General features: G+C 44.0%; 1 protein-coding gene across 2 annotated transcripts in view; it reads left to right on the top strand.

The window, feature by feature from the left end:
- Positions 1-14,943, top strand: part of LOC309845913 (uncharacterized protein) — a 120,793-nt gene that overhangs the window by 46,849 nt on the left and 59,001 nt on the right. For both annotated transcript variants that reach the window (XM_082694424.1, XM_082694425.1), the window contains exon 2: positions 13,758-13,973. The gene's annotated coding sequence lies outside the window, so the exon portion shown is untranslated. The remainder of the gene's footprint in view (positions 1-13,757; positions 13,974-14,943) is intronic.

Consider the following 14,943-nt stretch of genomic DNA (forward strand, 5'->3'; position numbering starts at 1 on the left):
CATTGGCAAGCGTTGCTGGGCACGACGCCACGGTAGAAGGATATAGAATAAATCCTTAGTAAACTCTGGCGATACACTAAGTGTAGTTTACTAATAACACATTGAATAACTCTTAATGATTCACTTCATAATTTACCGGTAAATAGTCTGTAGCCATTCATAAAAATAGAAGTCAGTGGAACTAAATTGCGTTTGTGGTTCTGTTTGCGACCCTCCACATAGCTCATCCCTCACATCTGTCTCCCCCGACTCTCCCCGGACTGGATGCACAGCCATCTGGTTCCTGGAGTAAATGAAACCAAGCCATGGAGCCCATCCCCGGCAATTCTGCCGATCTGACTTTCTCGCATGGCCACAGGATGTACCTTTCACCACGGTGGTAACTGACTCTTCAAGAAGACTGTGTGGCGGTATGATGTGTGGTTGCATAGGAATAAATACCTTAGTTCCCCCCCTCCCAACCCCAGAGCATACACCCCAGTGATGAGCAGTAGGTAGGGAGGTAGCATCATATTTTGTTTAAAACATTCACCGTCTAAGAGCATTGTGGAGGTTGCTATGTAGTGTCCCCTGGGGGCTTACGTGAGGTTTTGGCCATTCTTTCCATGGAGTGTGAGTTTTGCAGTTGTATAGGTAACACCAAGAATAGTAGCTCTTTAATTAAGAGTAGAAAGTGGGAACAGAAAGTCTCTTATCGAATCCGTTGGTTGTGTGGATCCTTATTGCTGTCAGAAGTCTCTTCACAACTTTTTTGAATGAGGTAGAGATAATGATGAACTTGTGGGCAGGGCTGGGAAAAAACCATTGAGAACGGTGACCGAGTGGCGTGGCAAGAGCCATTCACCACAGTAAACTCTAATTATAGGTTCTTTTTCAGATATTGAGTCGATGTAAAAAATTGCCATGGCAAGTTCCTGACGTCACACTCCACACTCAATATCCGGTCCTTTCTCGTCATGCTTTGTTGGCAACCTCCCTGGTCCATGAGAGCTTCAGCCATGCCTCTTCTCTCCGTTCTTTCTCTCCTGCTTCTCTCTCTCCAAGTTCTGCCACTGCCTGGACGTCTCCCTCCTATGCTCCCCAACTTCCCCTGTGCTCGGATCATTTTTCATTTCCGTTCTCGAAGACTCCTTGCGAGCCCAGCGTAACTTGGGTCAAGTGAATCTGAGCTGTCCGTACCCCTCCTTTCTTCCCAGGTCAGAAATCACTAGATAACCAGTTATGGAAAAGAAAGAAGGACGTAAAGGAATATAGATGCGAATTTACAGTTCTTACTTTGTTTTTTAAAACAACCTGTTTCTTGATTATAGAATATGTGTCCATTTTAGGAAATCTAGCCAAAACAAAGAATACTGATAAAGGAAAAGATAATCACCTTCAGTCCTACCACGCAGGGCCAACACTTCCTACTCTGTGGTGTTTCTTTGATGTCTTCATCGTAGTCTGTGTTTATGGAGTCCTTACTACGTGCTAGATACTGCGCTAAACATTTTGTGTATTTTATTTCATTTAATCTTCTCAACAGCTCTATGCAGCATGATTTTCATTGTTTTCATGTTAAAGATGCGGAACTAGGGCCCAGAGAATGAAATTGCTTGACCAGGTAAATGAGGAAGAAAACAAGCTGATGGCAGCCCAGGATATTAATGGCGTGATATTAATGCTGTGATATTAGTGCTAATTAATAGCATGATAGTGATGCTATTCTGGTTACCGTTCTGCTTTGTTGATATTAGAGCTCATTATTTACATTGAATTGATTGAGGTGCTTGGGTCAGTCGGTTAAGCATCCAACTCTTTTTTTTTTTTTAAGATTTTATTTATTTATTTGACAGAGATCACAGTTAGGCAGAGAGGCACGCAGGGGGTGGGAGGAAGCAGGCTCCCCCCTGAGCAGAGAGCCCAATGCAGGGCTCGAACCCAGGACCTTGGGATCATGACTGAGCCGAAGGCAGAGGCTTTAACCCACTGAACCACCCAGGCACCCCAAAGCATCCAGCTCTTGATTTTGACTTAGGTCATGATCTCGGGGTGGTGAGATCAAGCCCCACCTCAGGCTCTGTACTGAGTGTGGAGCCTGCTTAAGCTCGTCTCTCTCCCTCCTTCTACCCCTCTACTCTACCCTCCCCTGCTCACCTGTGCTCTCTTTCTCTTAAAAAAAAATTAACAAGGTTAATTTACAACAGTAGATGTTGTGCTGTAACATATATAAGATCGACTTGTAAAAACCTGGTGAGTTTTCTTTCAAAAAGTAATTAAATGTGTATTAATGATGGTTCAAAATACATACATTTTAATTTCTTAACCAAGTACCATTTTGCCTTCTATACAATGGGGTGAGGACTATTACCTGTATAAAGTGCAGTGAACTGAACTCCCTTCTTGTCATTTTCCTCATTTCTCACTGTTCTGAACTAACTGATGAATTTATCAGGTGAGGAAAGGAAGAAAGGAGCTTATTTCCTGAACCCACAGAGGATTCACGTTCAACCTGTCCACTCACGCCTTCGGTCCCTCTGGCAGAGCGACCAGCACCATGGATACCAGACTCATGGCTTTCTCTCTCATTTCGCTCTCCTGGTATTTCCCCAATGGTATTAACCATGAAACGGGCAGAAGTTGAAGTTCCCAGCCGACTTAGCAACATCTGACAGAATTATGATTTCCTTCATTGTAGAGGGTGGATTCAATGCATATGAAATTCGGCTGTTCTGTGGTATTTTATCAGTATAGAAGGTGCATTTTTCTTCTATCAGTGATTTATGTCCTCTGAAATAATACTGTACCAGAGTATAATTAGGAGTTCCACCTCATCTCCATCTAAAAATGTTTGTGTGGAAAATGTTATCTGAAGTCATTATACATGTGCAAATTTTATAAATCTGCTTTTCCTCATAATGGTGAGAGACTTACACATTTTAAAGGGCTGCACAGTCCTGATTCTTTAGATGTATTTATATTGTTTGTGAGCCCATCAAGTATCTATTTTCTAAATGAGCTTCAGGGGGCAGTGCTGCAGAATTCCTAAAAACTACTGTCATTTGATTCCTGGATTTCTTATGAAATGTCAGCACTACTGTCAGTTATTAAGAAAGCAGAATAAATAAGCATCCTAAAGGGTATTTTTGCACTACCTGATTTCAGGTGCTAATAACAAGGTTAATTTAGAACAGTAGATGTTGTGCTGTAACATATATGAGCTAGAAAGTAAGATGATTCATTTCAGCCTCTTCCTTTTACAGATGAGAAAACTGAGTTTATGGTTTGTCCAAAGTCAACAGCTGAAAGGGAAGTCCCCTGCCTGGGCATAGCCAAAGCTTCTATAATAACTTAAAGTAGAAGATGTTTATTTATTCACTGTTCCCCAAAGGTTTTGGATTCAGAAAACCCTGGAAGAATGAACACTGCCCAACATCCACAGTATTTACAGTGGAGTCGCCTCTCCTTTCCTACAACTTCCACATCCAGGGGTATGCCGGACCATTCGGTGGTCACAATTTTGAATTGCTTTTAGACTTACAGAAAAATTGCAAGAATAGTACAGAGAATTTCTGTATGTCCCTGTCCTGGTATGCCTTATTATTAACATTTTGTATACTGTAACATAGTTATCATAACCAGGAAATTAACACTGGTATAGCGCCATGAACTAAAGACGCCACTTGAACTTCACTTGGAAATTTCCAACTCCCGTCCCTTCGCTGGGGCAGGAGCTGGAATCCGTATCGCATTTAGCTGCCCTTTCTCTCTGATCTCCGGTACTCTGCAACAGTTCCTCAGTCTTTCCTTGACTTTGGTAAGCTTGACGGCTGCAAAGAATACAGATTAATGTCGTTTACTCCACGCTGCTCCTTTCAAGCCTGTCTGGAATCTTATGACCGGACGGAAGTCACGCACCCCATCAAGAACAGCACAGAAATGGCTCCTCATCCTTCTCAGTGCATCAGGTCGAAGCACGTGTGATGTCAGTGTGTATTGTTGTTGGTGATGGTGGTACTGGCCAGCTGGTCAGGATGGCCACTGCACTTTTCCACTATAAAGTTACTGTACCAGTAACCAAGGAGGAACAATTTGAGCACCAAATAGATTAGGTTGACAGTAGATTATAACCCGGAAAATAATATCCATGAGTTAAGAATGACACGAATAATCAAACAGACACAGTCAAGTCTCATTATTCTCACTAGTTACATTCCATAAAAGCAGCCTCTGAACTTGAATTACCGAGCCATCGCTCTTATGGGAAATATAGGTTTGGGTTCCTGCAAGCCTTGGGTCCAAACCTTTTTATCAGTTGATCCACACATAACCTGCTTTTATTTTAATTTCTGTTTAAAGACTCTCTTTAGTTTGTTGATTCATTAACACTGAGCTCACAGCCAGCAGCGCCATCACTCCTGCCGGAATTGACACACACGTTTTCTCCGTAAGGCACATCGTACCTTTTAGGACATTGGACAGCATGTCAGCACTATGCTGGAGGGACATTTTAAACAGGGAAATCACCAACCAAAAGCACAAAAATGTGAAAAGTGGGGCACGAAATCGATAAAGCGAAGGACACCTGTTTACGGCAGGAGAGCTGACCGGAGGAGGCAGAGTGTCGCCTTGCTGGACCTCAGCAGGGGAGCACGCCTTTCAGGTTTGTCCCGGCTCTGCCTCTGTCCACAAGGGACCAAGAAAGTGCCGTGAGTATAAATTGTAGCCTGAAGGTGTATTCTCAGATTCATAATCTGTGAATAACGAGGGTGGACCGTGTGTGGAGGAGAAGTGACAGCTCTCGTTTGCAGTAGAACTCCAATAAGTGTGCAAAGAATGAAGGACAGAGAGAATCCCCACCCCCACAGGGAACCCCCACAGGGATCACTGTTGCAAATGGACCACCAGCGTAGGCAAAGCTAGAGGAAGAAAGGGATTTGCATAGTTTCAAAGGATTTCCCCCAAGACCTTAATTGACCATGGGGGAGCAGTGGGGTAGGGGAGGTAAATTTATATTCTTTCAAATTTAATATTGCATGACTTCTTGATTTTTCTAATATTACATAGCATTAGCAGATGTTGACTGCGAATGTATGTAAATGGGTGGTATGTTCTCACATTCTTGATAAGGGGATCTCCACATTTTTATTCTATTTTCACATCTGGATAATCGGCTAGTTTCAGTAAAAGCTGTTCATTTATGTAACTGGAGCAAAGTCAAGAAGACGTCCCTTCACGGGTAGCTCTGGGGGATGTAAGGTGGAAATCATCCCAGGGAGAGGCGAGCAATTACTCTTCAGGGTCCCCACTATGTCCTGTTTGGATCGACTAGAAATATCTATTTTACGCTATAGATGTGTGCACTTGTCTCTTGAACAGGCTGTTTGCTAAATACAGTGGCTGCCCCCTCCACTTTTCTATCTCCAGCGGCAAGCACAGGCTCTCACACACACACACTGGGTGCTCAGTAAACATTAACTGGACATGGGATGGCAAGAGATGGGACATGGTGGGATCCAAGGCGAAGACCTCAGGTCTGCAGGTCTGCGGGGCTTCCACCATCCATATTTTTTCACAGGTGAATTTTTGTCCTTGCCATATTTTCCCATGCTAATGTTTATCTCCTGCCTAGGGTGAAAACAAGCGTGACCCTTGTAGTAGTAAAAGGCATGTAGAAATGGAGACCTTTGTAAGCCCATTTGGTTCATGGGAAGGTTTTTGTTTCACCTATCTTACGTATCTTACGTATCTTACGTATCACGTATCTTAGTTCAGATGTGATCTTAGGAGTATTATTCATATACCCACCTTTGTCCTAATAAAGTAGTACTGTTGTCTCTAGAGGCAAAACATTAATGGCAGTATCAGGGATTTTGTGAAGCAGCTTCTCTGAAAAAGGTTTTATTCTGGAAAATTGTGTTGTGGTTGGTTCTGAGCACTTGGGTGGTTTCAGGTTGACTCAAATGTGTTAGTCAGGGTAGCTAACAAATGTAACAGCGCCCCAGTGCCAGAAACTTAACATAGTATACTTTTTCTTGCTCATTAACAGTGCAATGCAGTGTTCCTAGTTGGACAGTTGTGCCTCAGCCAGTGTTTCAAGGACTCCGGCTTCTTCTCTCTCATAGCTCTGCCCACGTCCAGGGCTTCAGAATCTGCTCCCCTCTGCTGCAGGGTTTGTGGCCCAGTCCAGGAGTGGTTTTCTGTCCTCCTCCCACATTGTCTTGGAAGTGAATCAATCATATTTCCACCCTTAAATGTGAGGCATGCTGGGAAATGTCTAACTTGTGTGCCCAGGGAAAAAAAGGAGCAATTGTTTGGTGAGCCACCAGCTCGTCGGCCTCTCTAGCTCAGCCTGGCATCTCTCTCTCTCTCAACTCTCATGTCACTTGTCTTCCTTATTCTTCTTCAGATACTTAACACTTGGTTCATCGTACTCATTCATTCATTCTGAAACCCACTGGTACCGTAAGGGGCTTCTGCAACATGGCAGTTGATGGTTTTTAAAGAAAAATCAGAGGCAGGACCCACTCTGGAATTCAATCTAGTTCAGCATCATTTAGCGGTCAGAGTATTTGGAAGTCATGAAAAAAACACGAGTGTGACTACCTGTCTCACCAAGTGTAAGTACTTTCAGCTACTCAGTACCTGAATTTCGCCTCAAATATTTATTGGCTGTCCATTCATTTGTTCCTATGTTATCTTTTTATAGTCTAACTGAGAACAAGCAGAAGCAGTTATTTAAGATTCAGGGGAAAATATAAAGGCAAAGAACTTTAAATTCTGTCTCTGAATTTGATTATCCTTGAAAATTTGGAAAAGATTGTTAGTCGGTCTTAAAGAATGACTTTTGAGTACCACTGGTCTTGTCTCCTATTATCTGCGGACATGCTATTCCTTTTTTATTAGTCTGTAAGCAGTTTGAATTTAGGGACCGCATGTAACATAAATTTTTTTCTACCCCTTAAACCCTTACCTTTATACACTCAACTGATCTCTTTTTTTAAGATTTCATATATATATAAAATCTTTTTATATAATCTTTTAAAGATTATATATATATATATATATATATATATACACACACACACACACACACACACACACACACACACACACACGAGAGTGTACATGCAAGTGTGGGAAGGAACAGAGGAGGAAGAGGGAGAAAGGGAACCCCCCACTTGGCATACAGTCTGATGACACCGAAGTCACACAGTTAGGAAGTAGTTTCTGATGATCAATTAGTATGTCTGGAAAAAAAGTTAATACCGTTCAATTCACCTGGTGTTTGTGGAGATCAAATGGAAGTCTGTATTTAACTCTTCTGTAAACTCTATACTATGCAAGTATAGGTTAGTTCTAAATCATATTCCTCAATTTAAAAAAACTCGTTTTCATTATTTTCTTACTAAAGTGTCTTTTTAGACACTTTTTTTTAAACCTAATTACCTCCTCCCACCATGATATTTTAATACTACAGGTATGCTGTGTAGCCATGAAGTCCAATAGGATTGAGGGGTTGCAGGCCACACCCACTGTGATATCCAAGAATTTTTTTGTCCCCTGAGAACCAATTTCATCTGTCTGGGGCAATATCCCCACCATTGGGAATGCAGATTTCAAATAATAAAGGAAGGAATTCTGAAAATAAGAAGTATTTTTTATGATGCTTTGATTACTTATTAAAATGAAAGTAGCTTAATATCACCTGTACATCGTTGCACATTTGGCATCATACTGAGACAGCAAGAGGAAACTCAAAAACAATACCGTTGATTTAAAATGCCTGTAGTCTAGATAAAGCGAACATGCCTCCAGCATTTTAAATGGACAGCGATGCTCATACAAATGAATGGAGATTTAGTAAAATCTGAAAATGCAAAAATAAAATCTGGCAGAGGACGAAGATAAGAGAAATTGAAGAGATGGAAGCTTTCTAGAACGGCCTCTAATCTGAGTTTAAGCTCGCCATAAAAAGGAAACATAAGAAGAGAGTTCGTGAGGCAATAGGACGGAAGGAAAATTGTGCTGGATAAGGAAGCTGAATGAAATCACATTCCCTTTTCTTTTTGTAGGCGACAGTTAATACAATACAATAGCTAGGTAGCTGCTTCTTTCTGATTTGTTCGGAAAGGAAAGATGATGCACAGCTAAGTCTGCAAGGGTAGGCCATGCTCACGTTGGGGAACGCAGGAAGCTTACAGCCTACAGGTCTCCCTAACATCTTCTTCCTTTTCGTTCCCGCTCCTGGACACGGACACTGGGAGGTAGGTGTGAACCTCACTTTACGGGTGCACAGCCCTCCCCAGATCACACAGCTGGTGTACGTGTGCCCAGCTTGCAGGTCTCCGTCTCCAAGTCAGCTGTGCTGCCTGCTCCTGCTGCCTGGGCCTCTCTGGTAACGCGGTGGACGTGCTGTCGATCTTCAGTGAGCATTTTTCTACTGAAGAACGTAGAGATAGATACCGTGTACTCTGAAGATGGATGAACGATGGAAAATAGAGCTGCCACTGTTATCTGCATTACAAGTTTTATGGTTTTTTCCTGCTCGTTTGTTGGCATGTGTCAGCAAGTGGAAACAAAATTCCGAATCTCTGCTTCCTTGTCTGCAAATGTGTTATTATGGTGCAAGATGAGCGCCAAATGTTGACTCCACGGTGTGAGTACCATCTGTGTGAGCTCTATGTAGTATATCTTGGGTTTTTAGGGATGTGCAATAGGTCGTTGACTGCAGATCAGTAGAGGCTAAGGTGTTCACAGGCAGTGCTGGGCGTTACGCTGCTGAAAGGTGGAATTCAGTGCACTTGTTTTTGTATCCGTGGGCCTAGACGGACCATGGGACCTAGTTGGAGCTTAATACATGTTTATTGAAGCAAAAGAGCTATTGTTTCCCTCCTCTACGTGGGGTGTCTGCCAAGTCCCTAACAATTCTCCCTTCTCTGGGAACCCAGAAGTAGCACTGGCTGTTTCTTTCCGGAATTCCTGCACCCACCCACGCACCCCCAGCCCTGGTTCACCTGACCATAGCGGGCTAAATTTCCATCCTTGAGATTTGGAATGGACACACTGTGGGACTGAGGGTCAGTGTCAGTGGCTACACCCAACGTATATAAATACAGGGGCTGCCGCAGAGCCGTCGTCCAGACGGGAGTTGGGAGAAAGCTAGAATTGCAAACTCAAAGACTGAAGCCACCCTACAGAGAAGAGCAGACAGAACATGGAGAGAAATTGTGGAAGGAGTTAGCCTGCCTATAACCTTGGTTGCGTTTCCCATTCAGTTCCTTGAGACACCCTTGTGCTATTCTAGTAAATCCCGTTTTTGTATTGAAGTTGGTTTGGGTCGGTTTCAATTATTCGTGGCTGAAAGTCTTCCGTTACTCTATCAAAATTTCAGGTTTCTCATTTCATTTTCCTTGTGGAAAAACTGGAGAAGGAGGAGAAACCAAACTTAGTTTAAGAATTGTAAACTGACGGGCGCCTGGGTGGCTCAGTGGGTTGAGCCGCTGCCTTCGGCTCACGTCATGATCTCAGGGTCCTTGGATCGAGCCCCGCGTCGGGCTCTCTGCTCAGCAGGGAGCCTGCTTTCTCCCCTCTCTCTCTCTGCCTGCCTCTCTGCCTACTTGTGATCTCTGTCTGTCAAATAAATAAATAAAATCTTTTAATAATAAAAAAAAAAGAGTTGTAAACTGACGCCCGCCCAAAAACCTGTAAATGAAAATGATCATGCATTGTATGTATTCAGAATAATCCGAGGGGCTTGGCAGAATCATGCTGGGGGCCTTTGTGCATCGTTGGTTTTGAAGTAGTGGGGAATTTTCCCTTCGGGGTGAAGCAGGAGCGCAGAGGGAGTAAAATCGTCGACACAAGTCGACGATAAACCAAATCGTTCAAAAAAGATGCGTAAGAAATCCAGCCGTCCCTCCGCGCCGCCTCAGCTTCCACCCTCCTGTCCAGCCCACGGCCAAATCCTGTCTGTGGCGCCTCTGTCCACTCGGAGCGGTCATTCATTCATTCTCATGAGGTGTCCTGCAGTGACCTTCTCTAAGTGGACTGTGGGAAGCCACTCTTGCCACGCGTTTCTCTGCACTGGGGCCAGGGTGGTCTTCTAGAAGTGCCCACTGTGTCACCTCTTCCAGGAAAGACTTGCGGAGGCTTTCTTTTGCTCTGGCCCATAAATCCTGTCCGGCCCAGCCGCCGTCCCGTGTCCAGCGTCATCTGCGCCCATCCTCTCCCCATCCATGCTTCTGGGTGACCTTCTTCTCATTCCCTCACCCCTCCAAGCTTCCTCTGCTGCTGGGCCTTTGCACACACCGGGTGTGCGCACACACACTGGAACCTTTACTGGAAGGTACTGGAACCTTCTACCTCTACTGGAACCTTCATTTCTGCCACTTTAGCCGGCTCTCCTTGGCTTCTCTGACTAGACCAGTTAATCCTAGCAGAGCACTGTACGCCCATCCTTTCTACCGCGTGGCCTAGGTACACAGTTTTCCTTTCCTTTTTCTCCGTATTTGGTTGCCTTTCTACTCTTCGGGGCTGTAAGCTCCACAGGGACCGGAAACGTCTGCCTCAGACTGTTGTTTTACTCCCAGCCCCTAAGAGGATGATCAACAAATATTTAATGAATGAATAACTATGTGAAAAGGTGAATGAAAGAAAAAGCAAACAATCTACCCCCCCCAAAAAAAAGCAGCCTCCATTTTCTTTTTTTTTTTTAATAGTTTGCATTTTAAAGATTTTATGTATTTATTTGACAGAGAGAGATCACAAGTAAGCAGAGAGGCAGGCAGAGAGAGAGGAGGAAGCAGGCTCCCCACTGAGCAGAGAGCCCGATGCGGGACTCGATCCCAGGACCCTGAGATCATGACCTGAGCCGAAGGCAGCGTCTTAACCCACTGAGCCACCCAGGTGCCCCAGCCTCCAATTTTCTTAATACTCCTTTTCAAAGATTGGTTTTATAATTCATTTGTTTGTAGCTCGCAGTTTTTCTTAGATACCAGGTTCATGAGGAATAATATTATTAATGATGCTAAAATCCCTTTACAAGTACGAGTCTGAGGTTATCAGTGGATAAAATATCCTAGGACTCCTAGGGCAGCCCACAGAGGCCTGTTTAACCCATAGTGTCTCTAAAACAGTTTTAAGTCCCCAAATCTAAGTGTCTTGTGTCCTGTGGGGACATGGGTAGTATGAAGGAGAGGGTTCCACTTACTAGTGAAGCAGACATACTCTGAGATGTGCTGTCCAGTTGGCTGTTCTGGTGGTAAGCACGGGACAGGAATAGAGGGCAGCCTTGGGGACCATTCAAGGAAGTGAGTTGCTCGTTAGCCATTTGGTAGGACGAGCTAGGAGAGGTCCCCTTTCCTTTCCCTTTGCATATGTATCTTTGAAACTGCGTGGACTTAATCAGAAGACACAACCTACCCTGCTGGACAAAGACCTTTCGTTGCTCTAGAACACAGAAGTAGTCGTCCTTTGGCAGGGCACCTGGTGGCTTAGTCAGCAGAGCATGCGACTCTTGATCTCAGGGTTGTGAGTTCAAGCCCCATGTTGGGTGTAGAGCCCACTTAAAAAAGCAGGGGGGGAGGTGGCACCTGGGTGGCTCAGTGGGTTCAGCCTCTGCCTTCAGCTTAGGTCATGTTCCCGGGGTCCTGGGATCGAGCTTCCACATCAGGCTCTCTACTCAGCGGGGAGCCTGCTTCCCCCTCTCTCTCTGCCTGCCTCTCTGCCTGCTTGTCATCTCTGTCTGTCAAATAAATAAATAAAATCTTAAAAAAAAAAAAAAAAGAAATGATCGTACTTTGGGCTGGAATTTCTGCATGAGCATTCTATCCTAAGAGGAAGAAAAGGAAAGGAGTTTCCAAAGGCAGAAAGATGGTTACAGAAGCCCTCAGAGAGCCGGAGAGTGAAGTCCGTTTGTGGAAGTGGCGCTGGATATTGATGGCTGAAGAGGAAGGTCGATGGTGCTCAGGGAATGGGAAAGTGGGTAGGGAATAAAAAGAAAACACAGCCTCCTGGTCTGAGAGTAAGGGACACAGACATTCTGCTACTGCAAGGACCTGGTTTTCTGACCAATATCCCCAGAGCTCACGGCTGCACAGAAGGGCGAGTTACTTCACGTAAATCTTTCTAGAGAATATCAGTTTTATTTTAGAAAGAATAGTCTGGCTGCAATGTTAAGAAAAACCTAAAATCCAGAAAATATGGAGTTATCTAAACAGCTACATGGTGCGAGCTGTTTTCATGAAATGAAATAGAGTACTCCGCAAAAGCTTTTTTTTGTTAAAATCCCATCAAAGAGGATTGCCTGAAATTAAACCCAGTGTTCTTTCCAGAGAGTTTTGCAAATACCATCCGTGCAGTAGGGAAGCACAGGAATTCTGATGAGAACACATTTTTCCAGGGCTCCTAACCCCCTTCTCTTTCACTTGCGAGGTGGCCTCTTATTCATGCTTGTCGGATGGAACCGGTGAACCAAATACTTGAAACCAATTTGCTGGTTTGAGAACAGGTTATTGATTGCCCCAGCGGGTGTATACTGGGAAAATTGCATTGTTTAACTCTCCATGTGGATGAGTCTCGTCTCATACTCCTTTAAGTCAGGCCGACTGAGTGAGGTACATGGATTCTTGTTGCTTCTTCAGAGGAGTTGAAAAAATGTCCAAGAGGTCTGACTGTTACCTTGAGTTAAAAGACTGCATGTGCTTTTTGGAAACTGTCTGCTCAGTTGAGGGAATTTTTTTTTTTTTTCCAAGAATGTGCTTTATCTGTGAGGTGGACCTTGGGAGAGAAATTTTCCTTGTATGTTGCCCAGTACCAAGAAGACAATGGAGGTGATTGGCCAACAACCAAAATAAATAAATATATTTCCGGATCTTATTTAAAATGATCACTGCTTCAGCTCATGGTGATTTATTGTTTTCAGAACTGCAAAGCCCAGTCAATGCATATTATATGCGTCGTATTAGCATTTATTGATTATATGACCTAAATTTGTGTTCTTGAAATAGAAGGAAGCTTCCTCCGTCACTGATGGGAAGGAATGACGGAGAGGATATGGTGTTGAGCACGCACATACTTCCCGAATAATGTAGTGAATTGGTGTTATTTCACTCAATAATAAAAGCTCACTTGAATCGTCGATATTTAACTCTTTGGGTAAAGGTGAACAAAAACTCAAAGCCCGTCAGGTCAATGTTTCTTCTGAGTATTGTTTAAGAATATGTATAAGGTAATGAAGCCACATGCTGCTGAATATTTCCTTTAAATCCTAGAAACGTGGCTTCTCTCCCATTCCAAACCTTCCCCTTACACTCTTTGCATTATCGGCTCAGGGGAGGTTCACTTCAACAGGAGGTTAGCCATTTTGAACCAATCTGAGCAGCCTTTGTAGCGGGAGGAAATGATTTATTGTTCCCAATCACCATTAATAAGAAGACCGTTGTGAGCAAGTCTACGGATAAATCTACAGCCACAGGGGAGGATTTTAATTTGTGACAGGGAAAACTTCTCCCTGCTTAATGGGGAGAGACATCTCTGACCCTTACCTGAATGGGTTTATGGTGAGAGATAGGCCCTCTGGGTATTTATTGACGTGAAACCAGGAGCATTTCTGATACAGAGTTATGTTTTAGAAATAAAACTCCCAAGGTCCTCATTTGGGGTGGGCAGTTGGTGGAGAAAAAAATCAAGTTATATTTTGTATTTTCCTCAAACATCTGCATTTTTGGCTTCAGTTTTTTTTTTTTTCTTTAACTGACAAGTTATTTTTCCTTTAGGCCTCATGGTTGATATAGAAGACTGTCAAATGGACCAGACAGAGAACTAAAACCGAAGAAAGGATCTCAATGAAGGCATGCCACAGGGATGCGAACTGAAAGTTTCAGAAACGGGACAAGAGCCAAAGTGCACAGGGACAGGTAGCCGTGGGGGAAATACTGAATTCCCTGTGGTGGTTATTGGCACAGGAAACCCGTGAAGCACGTGGCCCCACGGTAAGGGTCTCGTGTTGTAATTGTTCAGAAACTACACAGCAGGTCCGCCAGCCATACAATTAACATACAGACGTCGTTACATTTCTAAATCGTTGTACACTTTGATGATTAGCAGCTTGGGGTTCTGTCTGCTGTGTTTCCTGAGAAAAAACCTCCAGAGACTCAGCGGTAACTAAGACCGAGGCAGTTCTCAAGGTGTGAGATTCATCTTCTTTTGGAATTAGGGTCACCTTGGGATTCAACCTCTAGTCGAGAGCAGGTCACGTGGAAGCAAAATTCTTCAGAGACCCAAGCGCAGGAAGGAGGCTATGGAGTAAGTCTTTGCCTTTTTGCTCAAGGGATGGACCAAATTTAAAGGTGGTGATAAGAACACTGACAGAATGTTATTTTTTATTTATTTTTTAAGATTTTATTTATTTATTTGACAGAGATCACAAGCAGGCAGAGAGAAAGGGAGAAGCAGGCTCCCTGCTGAGCAAAGAGCCGGATACGGGGCTCGATCCCAGGACCCTGAGATCATGACCCGAACCAAGGGCAGAGGCTTAACCCACTGAGCCACAGAGGCACCCCAGAATTTTTTTGTAAATATAAACCGCTTTTTCCGCTCTCAGTTCTTGTTGCCTCTGCCTCCTTCCCTCCCCAGCCCATCCCAGCCCCATTTAGGCATCATTTACTCTATCAGGGGAAAAAGGAGTTTTACCAAAAAAAAATAGGGTGGAAAAGGGCTTTTAATTTTCAAAAGCCACGACCCTAAAAGCACTTGGCATAGTCATTATAAGATGGGCTGGAGCTAAGCTTCTAGCCTCTGGTAGGATGTGAAGCTTTGCAGGGGGTCCAGTAGGGAGGTGGGGAGAGGTGTCGAGCCAGCGGGCGGGGCAGGAGATCTCAGCTGTGGGTGGGGAGGTGAGCAGGAGGGAAGGAAGATAGTGCGGCAGAGGAAAAGTGGAGAAAGCCCTTGGACGCGGATAGC

The sequence above is a fragment of the Mustela nivalis genome (genome assembly GCF_964662115.1).
Source record: "Mustela nivalis genome assembly, chromosome: 13".
Taxonomy (NCBI): domain Eukaryota; kingdom Metazoa; phylum Chordata; class Mammalia; order Carnivora; family Mustelidae; genus Mustela; species Mustela nivalis.